The sequence below is a fragment of the Rhipicephalus microplus genome, chromosome 6 (assembly GCF_043290135.1).
Source record: "Rhipicephalus microplus isolate Deutch F79 chromosome 6, USDA_Rmic, whole genome shotgun sequence".
In the NCBI taxonomy this organism is placed as follows: domain Eukaryota; kingdom Metazoa; phylum Arthropoda; class Arachnida; order Ixodida; family Ixodidae; genus Rhipicephalus; species Rhipicephalus microplus.
This window is the reverse complement of record NC_134705.1, coordinates 83,253,426-83,269,240: the sequence shown is the minus strand read 5'-3', so window position 1 is coordinate 83,269,240 and position 15,815 is coordinate 83,253,426. Positions and strand designations below refer to the sequence as shown.

At 56.5% G+C, this 15,815-nt stretch overlaps 2 non-coding genes across 2 annotated transcripts; both read left to right on the top strand.

The window, feature by feature from the left end:
• Positions 1 to 419: 419 nt before the first annotated feature.
• LOC142766508 (U2 spliceosomal RNA) lies at positions 420 to 609 on the top strand. Its single transcript, XR_012884559.1, has one exon. It is a non-coding gene; the product is annotated as a U2 spliceosomal RNA (small nuclear RNA).
• Positions 610 to 7,770: 7,161 nt separating this feature from the next.
• On the top strand, positions 7,771 to 7,953 carry LOC142766489 (U2 spliceosomal RNA). Its single transcript, XR_012884547.1, has one exon. It is a non-coding gene; the product is annotated as a U2 spliceosomal RNA (small nuclear RNA).
• The last annotated feature ends 7,862 nt before the right edge of the window (positions 7,954 to 15,815 follow it).

The window sequence follows — 15,815 nt, the reverse complement described above, 5'->3', positions numbered from 1 at the left end:
ACTATTGTGTCCGGCCAAATTATGGCCGAGTATTGTGTATCACTGTTACCTGAACGCGCCCTGATTTGAATTCAATAAACTTACTTTCGTGTAGTAGTACTAGCACATAACGGTGTTGTACATACATATTTGTACGCGTGAATAAAATTTAAAAAAAATAATAAAAAAAGTACAAACTGTGTAATGTTAACAAGCGCGCTCTTTTTCCTCTTATTAGCCAAGTGTTCCTTCTACTGTATTCTTCTTTCCGATTTGTGTCTGGCCAAATTATGTCTATGCATTATGTACACGTCGTCATGTGAGCGCTTCTTCTTAGAACTGAAACACACTCCTCCTGGTACTATTGTGTCCGGCCAAATTAAGGCCGAGTATTCTGTATCACTCTTACCTGAACATGCCCTGATTTGAAGTCAATGAACTTCTCTTTGTGTAGAGCCCCCATGAAACATGAATAAAAATGTTCTTATCAGCTTAATATCTGATACGGATCCTATTTGGATCCAAGATATTAAACTTATTTTTGCAATGCGGCGGAGTGCTTGAAACTTGCTTCACCTCCGCCACGGGTTGGCCCGTTATTGCACTACCTCCGGGATCGGCCCACTCACCCCTGCGGGGGAGAGTTCGACAATAGATTCAATGACAGAAACAGTGTTCGAATTTACCAAGGATATCGGGGTAAACGGCGTGGGTGCGGCGAATGTCCGAGACGGTGGCGTCACGCCGCCCCGGCTGACGCGGTATTCGCGTGCGGGGAGTGCGCTAGCTGTGTTTACACTTACGATTGCTGTGGGAAAATAAATGTTTCTATAGAAATTTCATAATTGGAGGCCCCCCCCCCCCTTTTTTTGGTTATGTTCACACGTACATACTCAAGTTTTTATTTTTTTAAACATCCCTACACATATTATTAAAACTATTGAGTAATTTATTATTACTGTTTCGGAGGAAAGCTAGAAGTGTGTATACGATGTGTATTTACATATGTGTGTAGAAGTGTGTATGTATGTGCCAAGCTAATTCCGCTTTTCCAATTCACCCGTTTCGGAACGAAAAATAAAACAGCCTCTAGAAAATGGTTGTTGGTGTTTCTGTGTACAGTTGCAGTGACAAACGAAGGCATTTTTATTTCACATCTTCACGCGACGTCTTAACCTGAAGATGCGTGCTCTCACCGCGTCTATGCATCTACACTATTCCCCATCACAAATTAAAATCGCAAAGAACGCCACAGGACCCACCCCGCACACACCTGCTGTACGGTGGAGCGGCAAAGCCCCGATGTGCTTTTTCTATGTCCACTGACCTGGGTCCCAGCTTCTGCCAGCGGTGGCTGTAATTTGTTGCACGCAGTCAGCTACCTCGCTGGCGCCCTCAGCCATAACCTTGATGACGATATGATGATATGTGGGGTATGACGTCCCGAAACCACCATATGATTATGAGAGACGCCGTAATGGAGGGCTCCGGAAATTTCGACCACCTGAAGTTCTTTAACGTGCACCCTAATCTGACCACAGGGAAATGCAGCCGCCGCGGCCGGGTTTCGATCCCACAACCTGCGGGTCAGCAGCCGAGTACCTTACAGCCACTAGACCACCACGACGGACATCGCCTTGTTGATCACACACTACATTTCTGAACACCATCTCATACCAGCTCATCCACCGTTGGCTCTCGTTAACTACAACAAACATCCTCGCACGCTCACCTCAATGGAAGTGCCAGTTGCTGGAAGTTCCAAGAAAATTGCGCACTAGACGTACGGACGCACCACGCACGTACCTGAAGCACCGTGGAACCCAGGACGCGTGAGATCACGCCGCGGGCGAGCTCTGCTGTGCTTTGCCTCTGTACCCACTCATCACTCCTCACAGCTTCACTAAGCCGAGTATGTAGAAGTCGAAGAAGCAGAACAACAAACCGGCCGATCCCCCACAGTGGGTGTGAGCCACAAGTGAAGGCCAACAAAAAAGAGCAACACCAGCGAGCGCAGTGACGAAGCTATCGTAATGGGGCGAAATTATCCACGAATATGGCTGCACGTTGACGCACGGTCGCATTTGTGCAACCACCCGTCTCCCGAAGACCGTCTGTCGCAAGTCTTCTCGTACGTTACTCAGCGGAATTCGACGAAAAGCGCAGGCGAGTACTTCTCCACTGATTTCCGCGACCACTTGACGACCGCCTTCTGACGACCGCCTCATGTCCGTCTGGCACGATCGACGGAGCGCCGCACCAGCGCCTCGTACACGCCACCATAGCACTCCTACCCTTCGGAATCAGCGAAACTTGGACAAGCGTTTTCGACCACGACAGGCAGAGCCTGCCGGCCCGTTGAACGCTTGAACGACATCGCAGCGGCATGTCGCACACTCACGTTCCGTCACCCTCTGCCCCATGACCCTTCATTCAACGGCTTCACAACGCACGCGGTAGACGTTTCGCACGCATTCCCGGGTCTGCCTTTTACGGCAGGACCTTCGTCGACCTCGGTGCGGTGTTCCGCCACGTCGGAACTTGCAAGGCATACGTTGAGCGCGCTGAAGCAGCCAAAGGCAACACCTTTTTGCCGATGATTGTGGGCGTCGTTGCAGAGGCGTTGCTTGGGCAGCCAGCGTAGAAGCCATGTTGGATGGGTGACGTAGTCACATTTTGCACAGTCATTTTTTTCTTTTTTCCTTCCAGGCTTTGGTGCTCGAGTTGGACATGTACAATATGCATCAGTTTTTAAAACAAGTTCTGTAGCAACCCTCGCGACATGCCTGATAATGTTCGCCGGCAAGCATTTGGTGTGACTTCATGGTTACATTCGAGAGTACGCATGCAAGCAAGCACGCGTGGCTTTGACCTCTGGGAAAAAGAAGGTTTCAGTTGTAACATGTTTGTAAGCGAAACAAGAAACTTCAAGCGGACTAGGGATAAAAGCAATGCCGTGAAGCCAGCGCCGCCGCTGTCGGTGCACAATGCTTGTTGTGCATGGGTGGACGTCAGAATTGCTTTGCTACTGTTTGCCTGGCTTTTGGCCAGGACTAAGTACGAGGTGTGAAAGAATGAATTTTAATTAAGTGCTAATGAATTGCATCATTTCTCGGCCTTTTGGCTAAGATCAAAGTGTAGATACGTGGATCTCCCACTTTCGATCTTTGCAGCCAAAAGACGAGAACGGTCCCTCCCGGGGAGTCGGCCGCCCTGGAAGCTCCCGCTCCCCCTGGTCGCACGGAGCTACGCTGTACCTGGGTCCAAGTGGTTCCTTGGCCCTACTGTACCATCGAAGGAGTCTCCGGCCATCTCTCGACGCGGCGGGCCCACCAACAGGAGCAGACGCCCTCCGGGAGTGGTAAGAGTCTACAAGCCTTTTCTTGCCTGCCACTCCCGGCCCGGTCGTCAATGCCTGCTGACGACACTCACGGGCCCTGGTCCTCGTGACCACCTCGCCGCCGTCGTACGAGTGTACTGGCCCGGACATCAAGCCACGGGGACGTGGACATCAACCGACGAGGCGTTCCAGTCCAGCCAGCGGGAGAAGACGCCCTCCGGGAGTGGTGAGAGTCTACCAGCCTTTTCTTGCCTGCCACTCCCGGTCCGGTCGCCAATGCCCGCTGGTGACACCAACGGACCCTGGTCATTGTGACCACTTCGCCGCCGTCGTCGTCGCCCGGCCTTTCTGCCCGGACGTCCGTCCACGAGGTTCTGGAGAATTCCCTGCCTGGGAATGCCTACTCCCCGCCGGCCACCTGCTGTGTCCATCGAGCCGCTCGTCCCGGGTTCCGGTAGCCGTCGGCGGCGTCCCGCTCCCCCTTCGGAGTTGAGCACCCCGGCGCCACCACCGGCCCAACGGCCTCGTCGTGGCACCCCCGCGTCTACTGGCGTTTCAGCGGCAGCGTCGGGCCCCACTCGCTCTAGACCGCCCATCATTCACCAGGCCATCATGACGGTGTACCTGCCGGTGCCTGGGATCCTTCGTTGTCCTTATCCTTGTTGCGCGGGCTGCCAAGCCCGAACATCAGTCTCGCTCCGACTGTCAGCGTGGCGGTCCCACATGGAGCAGAAACACGGGGTTCGGCCAACGAGTCGTCTCTACCGGTGCGTCGCCTGTGATGCCCGATTGAATTCGCTGTCCGCCCGCCACGACTGCCCGGGTCCTGCCTCGAACGAGCCTTTTCACCCCTGCCGATATTGCCCGAGATACTTCCCCTGCGAGCGATCCCTGGCCCGGCATACTATGGCACGGCATGCGCAAGAGGAATCCACTCCTTACGTACCTCTTCGCACCCCACGGCAGCCTACGGCGACTTCCTCCAGTTCTTCTGGTACAGAGAACTCACCAGCCCCAGGCCCAGCTTCTTCAGGTACAGCTCATCGAGTCCAGCAGGAACTACAGACCCGAGCAACCGTTTCCCGGTCTCAAAGACGTCGCGGAGGCCTGTCTTCCACATCGACGCCATCCTCGAGTACCGGGTCGGCCTCCAGCAATACGGCTACCGGTTCTCCGTCGGCTTAACGGTCTACAGCGTCCTCCACACCGGACAACTCAGCAACCACTTCTTATTCCGGTTATGCAACGCCTGGACCCCTACCTTCGGATCCCGGACCGCCAACGCCCGTGCCCCCCGACCAATCCACATCTGGCGAGACAACTCTTACGCCTGCTACGTCAGCTTATTCGACTGTCTCTCCAGATTCATCGACTTCTCGTTCGGGTTCCCTCTCATCTCCACTCCCGGAACAGATCGATAACCCTGGCGAAGCGGTCAACGATGACGACGCCCCTGACGTACCAGTGGATGACCCGGCAATGGACATGCCACCAGACAACACGGCTCTGCTTGCACAGCAAGTACAATCACTGCGTGCCACACTGCGTAATCCGCCAACGCAGGATTCCTGGGCATTATATGACCAGGCGTGGACACAAGCCGTTACCATAGCTACGGAGGCTGTTCGTCTCCCTCCCGTAGTACCTGGTCGGTCCCCACGCTCGATCAACCCCGAGAGTGCTACGGACATCCAGCGATTATACCGCCGGAATCGTCGTCGTGCTGTGCGACTGATACTCGAGGGTCCTCCCCGGTCCTGCGACATACCACTTCAGGAACTCCAGGATCATTGGGGCTCTACCTGGTTTCACCGCACAGCTGACACGACAACCCTCTTTCAACGACCTGTGGCCCCCGAACCTGTGAATGTGGCGTCTTTCTCGGCAGACGAGGTCCTTCTCCAGCTTCGCAAATCAGAGAATACATCTCCTGGCTCCGACAGGCTCACCTATCGTGATTGGAAGTCCGTCGACCCAGAAGCTAAATTCCTGTCTGCCCTGTTTAACGCCTGTATTCACCACCGTCGAACACCCGACTCATGGCGGACCTCAAGGACAATATTAATTCACAAGAGAGGGGACCCTTCGATTCCTGGTAATTGGCGACCGATAGCACTTGGAAATTCAGCCTCAAAACTGTACGCCAAGTGCTTGGCAGCCCGACGAAAAAATGGATTACGGACCATCAAGTTCTTTCCCATTGCCAAAAGGGCTTCCTACCGCACGGTGGGGTATTCGAGCTCAATTATGTGTTCCAGCGCAAGTTCGACGTGGCAAGAGCTGGTGGCCCGGACTTCTGTGCAGCACTACTGGATTTCACCAATGCTTACGGGTCCGTGCCCCATCAAGCCCTCTTCGACACCCTACGGGGAGCTGGTGCTGGAGACACATTCACTGAGATAATCGCAGACCTCTACCGCGATAACAATACCCTCATCGTCGCAGCTGAAGGAGTGACAGAGCCGGTACCTATCCGATCAGGTCTCCGCCAAGGTTGCCCCCTATCGGGGTTGCTTTTTAACCTCGTCGTGGACCCGGTCATTCGTGGCGTACAGGGCTATGACGAAGACCATAAAATTCTCGCATACGCAGACGACCTCACGCCGCTGGCCGACTCCCCTTCTCTCCTACAGGAGCGAATTGACATGGTGGAGTCCCTAGCTGGTCCTCTTGGACTAGCTTTAAATCTATCAAAGTGCTCTACTGTGCATATGAGTGGCATGACCCCCGTCGAAATGCGTCCTACCGTATTCCAGGTGTCCGGCGTCCCTGTCTCAGCACTCGAGAACTCCGAGCCACTGCGTTTCTTGGGACGCCCGGTGGGTTTCCGCCTTCCAGCTAGGACCGGTTCTTCACCTGTGGACGACGCCATCTGCCAAGCGAGGGCCCTCTTCTCCTCTCTACTTGCCCCCTGGCAGCACATTGATGCACTGAAGTCTTTCGTGTACCCGGCCCTAAACTTCGCCATGCGATGCGGGGTTCTTGGCAAGTCCGACTGGCACCGTCTCGACGACGCCATACGGTCACTTGTCAAACGAACCATCTATGTGCCGACCAACACGTCCACCCATTACGCCTACGGGAGCTCTGCTGGCGGGGAAGTTGCCATTCCTGTGGCTGCCGAGTTAAGCGACATCTGCCGCGTCGACTCGGCATTCAAACTCCTCACGACGTCTGATCGGTGCTTGCGCGAGTTGGCACTCTCCGACGCCTATGACATCGCCTCGACCCGACTCGGATGGGAGGCGACCCGATTCGAACTCGAGGCTTATCTGTCCGGCGACCTCCCAGGAGTTCAGTACACACCTGCCACACAGCTTCGTTCCGTGTGGACGGAGGCCCGCAAGGCGTCCCGGCGGTTACACGTCTCGTGGTCGTTGATCCCCGACCACGTCACCATCACGTGCGGCGACGTCACCTTAACGCCTTCACATCGCAACCGCGTCATGAGGTCTCTGCGAGATGTACTCGCCACCGATCGCGACAACGCCCTACATGCACAACCCAACCAAGGCAAGGTCATGGCTTGCGTCTCGGCGGATCGGGCCAGTTCTCATTTCATGCGGAGTGGAGCGTTCACACAATTCGCGGACTGGCGCTTCATCCACCGAGCGCGTCTGAACCTACTACCTCTCAACGGTTCGGTCATGTGGGGTCCCGCCGACCGCAATCAGTGTTGCCGGGTCTGCGGATACCAACGTGAGACTTTACCGCATGTGTTGTGCCACTGCATGACGCACAGTGCCATGTATCAGGCGCGGCACAACGCGGTGGTCAAACGCCTACGTACAGCAGCAACCCGTCAATTCACGGTGGCTTACGAGAACCGGTTCGTCGGCGACACTGGCCTACGCCCTGACCTGGTCGTTGTGCGCGGCGAGGAGGCCTTGGTGATTGACGTGGCTTGCCCATTCGAAAACACACCAGAGGCCTTCTCGAACGCCCGCAACGACAAGCTCGCCAAGTACGAACCCGTCGCTGCCTACCTCCGCCGACGCTACTAGAGAGTGACGGTGGCCGCGGTCATCGTTGGAACACTTGGCGCCTGGGATCCGGCCAGCGACAAAGTTCTGAGGCGACTGTGCTCCGAATCTTATCTGCGGCTGATGAAGAAACTTTGCGTCATCGAGGTGGTGGCGGCGTCTCGGTCTGTTTACCACAATCACGTCGGCCACGGCCGCAACTAACGGTAATCTACCACTACGAAGCCTGGTCCCCTCCTTGATCAACTGATTACCACCATCAAATCACCACACACGGGTTCCTGCCGGCACAAGTTCCCTGGTCGCAGTGTTCCTGAAAACACCACATCCGGAGCCTACCTGGTGCTTTTCTCGATCCCGGACTACGTCTCACAGGGTTCAACTTCTGGCATCACTGTTCTGGGGCACTTTCCAGCCGTCGGTCCTGGTCTCATCAAAATCACAAACGAGTGCATTTACAGTCACTAGAAGACTTGTATTGAACATCAATAAACGCACGCTGTTCTTATCAGCTTAATATCTGATACGGATCCTATTTGGATCCAAGATATTAAACTTATTTTTGCAAGGCGGCGGAGTGCTTGAAGCTTGCTTCACCTCCGCCACGGGTTGGCCCGCTATTGCACTACCTCCGGGATCGGCCCACTCACCCCTGCGGGGGTGAGTTCGACCATAAATTCAATGACAGAAAGAGTGTTCGAAATTACCAAGGGTATCGGGGTAAACGGCGTGGGTGCGGCGAGTGTCCGAGATGGTGGCGTCACGCCGCCCCGGCTGACGCGGTATTCGCGTGCGGGGAGTGCGCTAGCTGTGTTTACACTTACGATTGCTGTGGGAAAATAAATGTTTATGTGGAAATTTCATAATTGGAGGCCCCCCCCCTTTTTTGGTTATGTTCACACGTACATACTCAAGTTTTTATTTTTTTTTAAACATCCCTACACATATTATTAAAACTATTGAGTAATTTATTATTACTGTTTCGGAGGAAAGCTAGAAGTGTGTATACGATGTGTATGTACATATGTGTGTAGAAGTGTGTATGTATGTGCCAAGCTAATTCCGCTTTTCCAGTTCACCCGTTATGGAACGAAAATAAAACAGCCTCTAGAAAATGGTTGTTGGTGTTTCTGTTTACAGTTGCAGTGACAAACGAAGGCATTTTTATTTCACATCTTCACGCGACATCTTAACCTGAAGACGCGTGCTCTCGCCGCGTCTATGCATCTACACTATTCCCTATCACAAATTAAAATTGCAAAGAACGCCACAGGACCCACCCCGCACACACCTGCTGTACGGTGGAGCGGCAAAGCCCCGATGTGCTTTTTCTATGTCCACTGACCTGGGTCCCAGCTTCTGCCAGCGGTGGCTGTAATTCGTTGGCACGCGGTCAGCTACCTAGCTGGCGCCCTCAGCCATCACCTTGATGACGATATGATGATATGTGGGGTATGACGTCCCAAAACCACCATTGGATTATGAGAGACGCCGTAATGGAGGGCTCCGGAAATTTCGACCACCTGAAGTTCTTTAACGTGCACCCTAATCTGACCACAGGGAAATGCAGCCGCCGCGGCCGGGTTTCGATCCCACAACCTGCGGGTCAGCAGCCGAGTACCTTACAGCCACTAGACCACCACGACGGACATCGCCTTGTTGATCACACACTACATTTCTGAACACCATCTCATACCAGCTCATCCACCGTTGGCTCTCGCTAATTACAACAAACATCCTCGCACGCTCACCTCAATGGAATTGCCAGTTGCTGGAAGTTCCAAGAAAATTGCGCACTACACGTACGGACGCACCACACACGTTCCTGAAGCGCCGTGGAACCCAGGACGCGTGAGATCACGTCCCGGGCGAGCTTTGCTGTGCTTTGCCTCTGTACCCACTAATCACTCCTCACAGCTTCACTAAGCCGGGTATGTAGAAGTCGAAGAAGCAGAACAACAAACCGGCCAATCCCCCACAGTGGGTGTGAGCCACAAGTGAAGGCCAACAAAAACGAGCAACACCAGCGAGCGCAATGACGAAGCTATCGTAATGAGGCGAAATAATCCACGAATATGGCTGCACGTTGACGCACGGTCGCATTTGTGCAACCACCAGTCTCCCGAAGACCGTCTGTCGCGAGTCTTCTCGCACGTTACTCAGCGGAATTCGAGGAAATGCGCAGGCGAGTACTTCTCCACTGATTTCCGCGACCACTTGATGACCGCCTTCTGACGACCGCCTCATGTCCGTCTGGCACGATCGACGGAGCGCCGCACCAGCGCCTCGTACACGCCACCATAGCACTCCTACCCCTAGGAATCAGCAAAACTTAGACAAGCGTTTTCGACCACGACAGGCAGAGCCTGCCGGCCCGTTGAACGCTTGAACGACATCGCAGCGGCATGTCGCACACTCACGTTCCGTCACCCTCTGCCACATGACCCTTCTTCAACGGCTTCACAACGCACGCGGTAGACGTTTCGCACGCATTCCCGGGTCTGCCTTTTACGGCAGGACCTTCGTCGACCTCGGTGCGGTGTTCCGCCACGTCGGAACTTGCAAGGCATACGTTGAGCGCGCTGAAGCAGCCAAAGGCAACACCTTTTTGCCGATGATTGTGGGCGTCGTTGCAGAGGCGTTGCTTGGGCAGCCAGCGTAGAAGCCATGTTGGATGGGTGACGTAGTCACATTTTGCACAGTCATTTTTTTTTCTTTTTTCCTTCCAGGCTTTGGTGCTCGAGTCGGACATGTACACTATGAATCAGTTTTTAAAAAAAGTGCTGTAGCATACCTCGCGACATGCCTGGTAATGTTCGCCGGCAAGCATTTGGTGTGACGTCATGGTTACATTCGAGAGTACGCATGCAAGCAAGCACGCGTGGCTTTGACCTCTGGGAAAAAGAAGGTTGCAGTTTTAACATCTTTGTAAGCGAAACAAGAAACTTCAAGCGGACTAGGGATAAAAGCAATGCAGTGAAGCCAGCGCCGCCACTGTCGGTGCACAATGCTGGTTGTGCAAGGGTGGACGTCGGAATTGCTTTGCTACTGTTTGCCTGGCTTTTGGCCAGGACTAAGTACGAGGTGTGAAAGAATGGACTTTAATTCGGTGCTAATGAATTGCATCGCTTCTCGGCCTTTTGGCTAGGATCAAGTTGTTCGGGTGGCCGTTGTTTCAAGCCTCCCTGCGAGACCTGGGGTCACGTCACGTCACGTTGGCGTCGGCTCCGGTTCCTGTGAAGTCCGTCCCAGCGGTCGTTCCTGTGGCTGCGCCGCTCCGCGCGCACGCCTGCTGCCTCGGGTTCCCGGCTCCTGCCTGGTGCCGGCTCGCCCCATGCCTGGTGGTGCAAGGTCCCCGGCCCACGCCTGCCGTCCCGGAGCCCTCCTGCGGTACACCGGGCTCCACCTAGTCCTGCGCGGCCCTCGCCTCGGCTGAGCCGCGTTCTACCAGTGTGCAGCTCGCCTGCACGTAACCAGTCCCCCTCAAGCCTCGCCCGACCCGGCGACTTGCGGAATCCACCTACGAGTATGGCCACGCCATTTGAACTCCCGGTGAGGGAGAATTGTTTCATGTTCTCAGCGCCCGAGGGCGACGTTTCTGTGGACGATTTGATAGATGCTATAGAGGAAACAGCCGGTGACGATAGCGTTTTGATGTTGCAGCACATGGGGGGAGCAAAATTTCTGGTTTGCACCCGCAACGCTGGTCAGGCGACGAAGCTGATGGTCGCAGAGGGTTTTAGGGTTAGCGGAGTGAATGTGCCGGTAGAGGCCATTGGGCCGCCGGTAACGTATGTAAACGTCTACCGCTACCCCGGCTTTCTGTCGGACGAGACCCTCAGTAATGCCTAGGCTCAGTTTGGTAAGGTGAAGGGAATTTCGTTTGCCACCTTAGCCACTCGCCAGACCAAGCTGAACGGGGTGCGTCTCGTTAAAATTGAGATGCGTCGCCCTGTCCCCAACTTTATAACGATTGCGGGGCACAAAGTAATGTGCGAATATAGAGGCATGCGTCGGGTATGCGCGCGCATCGGCGAGGTCGGGCACATGGCGACCGCGTGCACGGCCGCGTTTTGCAAGCGTTGTGGCGTCTTCGGCCACGACACAGAAGGCTGTATAGCCGAGTGCACGCGTTGCGGGGGCCGTCACGGGACGCGCGATTGTTTCCGCAGGCGCTCCTACGCGGCCGCAGCCCGCGGTTCATCGGTGCTGACAGTCACCAACGCAGCACCTAGCCAGCCATCCGGCGCCCCTTCGCCGAGGTCGAGTGAGTCCTCTTCGCGCCTTCAGGTCCTTGCGCCTAAGACCGCGTCCCGCACGACTGCGAAGGGCCCTCTCTCTTGGCGTCGCGACGGGGAATCATACTCGAGCTCCGGTAGCAGTGCGGAGTCATCATGCGTCAAGGAAGAGATGCGCGGAGCGTCTGCCTCCGTTGCTTCCGCGTCGGCGTCTTCTGGCGCAGATACAGCCGATACCGAGACGGGCCCGACGCGATCGGCGTCCCCTACGACACCCGCAAGCCCATCGGGTGCCGAGGACTGGCCGCCTTTGGCTACCTTGGATGACGCGTCCGCGGCGCCTCGTGATCAAGAGGAGACAGACCACTCAGCCTCCAACGCGCCGACCAACTTGCTGGCCCCTGTTACAGCACAGGATTTAGGAGGGCTTCCGCAAGCCCCAGCCCGGGAGGACAGGCCCATCGTCAGCCGCGGGCACTATGCCCTGCCTGAGGTCGACGACCATGCGTCGTCGGACCCTTCCCCGGAGCGGGCTGTGCCCCACAAGGGCCGGCGACCGGACCCGCCCGTGGTTCACCCGGCGCCTGGCCGCGAGCGGCGATCTCGTTCGCGTTCGCGTCGTCGCCGCGGGGACGGGGCTGGTCACGATTCGGGCGCGCGGGCCTCAAGTCGCGACGCGAGCCGTGGGCCGAGGTCTCGCTCGCGTCGTCGTCAGGGAGACGAGCCGCAGCATGACTCCCGTGAGGGTTCCCCCACTCGCGAGGCAAGGCAGCGGCGGACCAGGCTTGAAGTGAGCAGCAGCGACAGCGACGCCCCGCCGAAGGCGATGACCCCGAGGTTGGGAAAGACCACCGCGTCCAAGGGGGACCCCGCCGCGGATGGCGGTGAAACAACCGAGTAGGCGGTGGCGTTGCGGCGCCGTGTTGTGCCGGGGAGGGGGGGGGATTTACTCGGTTGTGTTGGACGCGTCCGAGTCCATTTTTTTTGCGTTGCCGCGCCTTTGTGCCTGAAGTGTACGAACGCTGGTCGCGTCCCGTGCTCCAAGCGCGGTTTCTCATGTCGCGTCTCATGTTTGCTAAAAAGGCTACCTCAAAATCGAAGCGGCGCGCCTGCTCCGACGGCCTCGCCGCATTCCGCTCTCCCGCTTTCTCTCACCCTCTGCTGTCTCGCTCACCTGGCTGGGCCCCTTCCACTCTTTAGTGCAGCATTCTTCTCGCCCCCCTTCGCCCGCGCTCCACTGATGCCCAACTCTCCTAGTTATCGCGCCTTTCATCGTTCCTTCTCCCCCCCAAGAGAGGCAGCGCGCTCCGACTGACGGAACATGACTACGCTGCGGTTCGCCACGCTGAATATTCGCGGCTTTCGCGATACGGGCAAACAAGCAGCCGTATTGTCGTTTGCCCGTTCCAAAGGCATTGATCTCCTCTTTGTCCAGGAGACAAACTTTCGCTCCCCGCTCGACGTAATTAGCTTTAAGCGCAACTGCCAAGCTGAAGGTTTTTTTTCTCTAACATGTGCGAGGGCTTGTGGCGTCGGGGTCGTATTTGTGACGGGCAGGTTCCGACAGAAGTCCCATTGTGTCTTCGGTGCAAACGGGCGTACACTTGTGCTCGACGTCTTCGTTGACGGGTCGAAGGTGCGCTTCGTTAACGTTTACGCACCGGTGACGAGGTCGGACACCAACAATTATTTTAAGGAGCTGCATGGCTACCTGGTGGTGTCCGTTCCCCACGTGGTTCTCAGGGACTTCAATTGCGTCGTGGACTCTGTAAGAGACGTCCGGGGCCCGGGTCTAGGCGGCTCAACTTTCCATGCCAAAGAGCTGGTCAAGATCCTCCGGCACCTGCGGCTCATGGACGCCTGGGTACACGTACATGGAAACGAGTTCGCCCCACCCGAACCTCGCGGACAACGGCCAGCAGGCTGGACCGAGCCTACGTCCCCGAGCGCCTCGTCGGTTCTATTGCGGCGTGCGAAGTCCTCACCCTCCCCGACGGGCTGGTGGACAGAACCGACCACCTCCCGCTGGTCACAACGGTGAGGGGGACGCCCGGCCCTCGTCCAAGAAACGAAGCTTGGCGCCTCGACCCGGCGCTCATAAAAGACCGCACGAGCGCCCTCAGAATATCCGCGTTCCTGGAGGAGACGATTGAGGCCTCTCCCTGTACCAGCCCTGCGGAATGGGACGACTTGAAGGCGAGATGGAGAGCGTTCCTGCAAGAAGGCAGCGTGATGAAGAAGCGCATCACAAAAGAGATGAATGAGCTACTCCGCCGGATGCGGATTGTACAGAGCGCAGACCACCTCACGACTTGTACACGCGACTATCTCCACTCGCTTCAAGTTAAGCACGATCGCCTCTTCCAGGAAATCGCGCGCAACGCACGTGAATCCCGAGTCGCTGCGGGGGACGTGCCAGACCTGGACATGAATGAGGTGCGAGGTACCGGTTCCCTTCGAATCTCGGAGGTGCAAAGGCCCGACGGCAGCCTGGTCACTGACCCCACCGAGATCGAAGCGGAGTTCCATAACTACTTCGAGGCCTTTTTTCATGAGCCGGACCCTTGTGGCCCACTCCCGGAAGCGGCTCTCATGGCCAGTCTGTGTTCGCGCCTGCCCCGACTCACCGAAGATGAGGGCACAGTTCTGTGTGGCGCAGCAACGGAAGAGGAACTTTGCGCTGCCATCCGAGCCATGCCGCCTAACTCGGCTCCAGGCACTGATGGCCTGACAGCCGGCTTTTCCTCGACCTTCTTTGAAGTTTTGCGAGCCCCGCTGCTGGCCATGGTCAACCTGGTCCTCCAGAAGCACGTGAAACCGGATTCATTCAGCGAAGGGCTCATCACCCTCATTCTCAAAGACGGCGCATCCCCGCGCGAACGGTCGTCATGGCGCCCGATCTCTCTACTCAATGTAGACTATAGGATCGTGGCGTCCATATTGAACACCAGGCTGAGGACCTTCTTGCCGGACTTGATAGCTCCCCACCAAGCCTGCGCCGTGCCTGGCCGGTCAATGTTTGCCAACCTCATCGCCACAAGAGATGTTTTTGAATACGCGACCCAGAAAAGAGTCACCGGTGCCTTCCTGTCTCTCGACCAAGCCAAGGCGTTCGACAGGGTGAGGCACACGTACCTCTTTGAAGTGCTCTGTCAGTTCGCGCTCCCGCAGGAGTTTGTGGCTGCCATCGAGCTTCTGTACACCAACCTGCGTAGTTGCGTCGCGGTGAACGGCACGACCACTGCTTTCTTCCGGTACACGAGAGGCATTAGGCAAGGGTGCCCCTTAGGCCCAACCCTGTTTGTCCTCTCGATAGAGCCTCTGCTCACAACTCTGGCTGGCGACGAACGCATTCGAGGCCTGCCAATGACCGGTGCCGAAGAGATTAGAGTCCTGGCGTTTGCCGACGACATATCCCTGTTCCTCAAGGATGCACGAAGTCTCGACCGCTTCCGCAGCGTATTTGAACTATACGCTAAGGCGTCAGGAGCCCAACTGAACGAGAGAAAGAGCCGAGCACTGCTCGTCGGTCCGTTCCCTTCTGAAGCAATAGGCGACATAGAACCGGTCTGCACGGTTAAGGTCCTCGGCGTCTACTTTAACCGAGAAGGCGTCGACGTTTCCGCATGGACAAGGGTCATCGACAGGGCTGCACAGCTCACCGAGCGCGCTGCACTGCTCAACTTGATCCTGCGTGAAAAGGCCGTCGCAATCAAGACTAGTGTTCTTGCCTTGGCCTCCTACGTGAGCAGGGTGACAGCGATGCCGGCGCGGGTGGCCACACGACTCGGCACGTTAGCCAACGACCTACTATGGGGCAGGACACCACCCCCTGTCAAACGAACCCTCCTCCAGTTGGAAGTTAAAGAGGGGGGGCTGGGCCTCCCACACGCACTCACCTTGAGCAAACTGCTCGCCTTGAAAACGGCTCGCAAGATGGCGCAAGCAGAAAACTACATCGGGAGAGGCTTGCTGCACTATTGGAGCGGCCCGTCGAACAGTTGGCTCGATGCCGGTCGACGCACTGGCCTGCACGCTGAATCGCCCTCGCCCTTTTACAGGGTAGCAGCGGCGACGGCACGCATGCTGCAGCAAGGAAGCGCCGAATTGTGATCCCGACGCGGAGCAGCCGGCCCGCATAGTGGAGGCACTCACGGCAAGCCAGCTCAGCGACGAGGACAAGCAACGAGCAGAGCAAGCTAAGCGCGACCTTTCCCTGCTTCATAGCCTGCTACCCTGCGATATCCAGGATTTTCTCTGGAAGAGGGCGTGGGA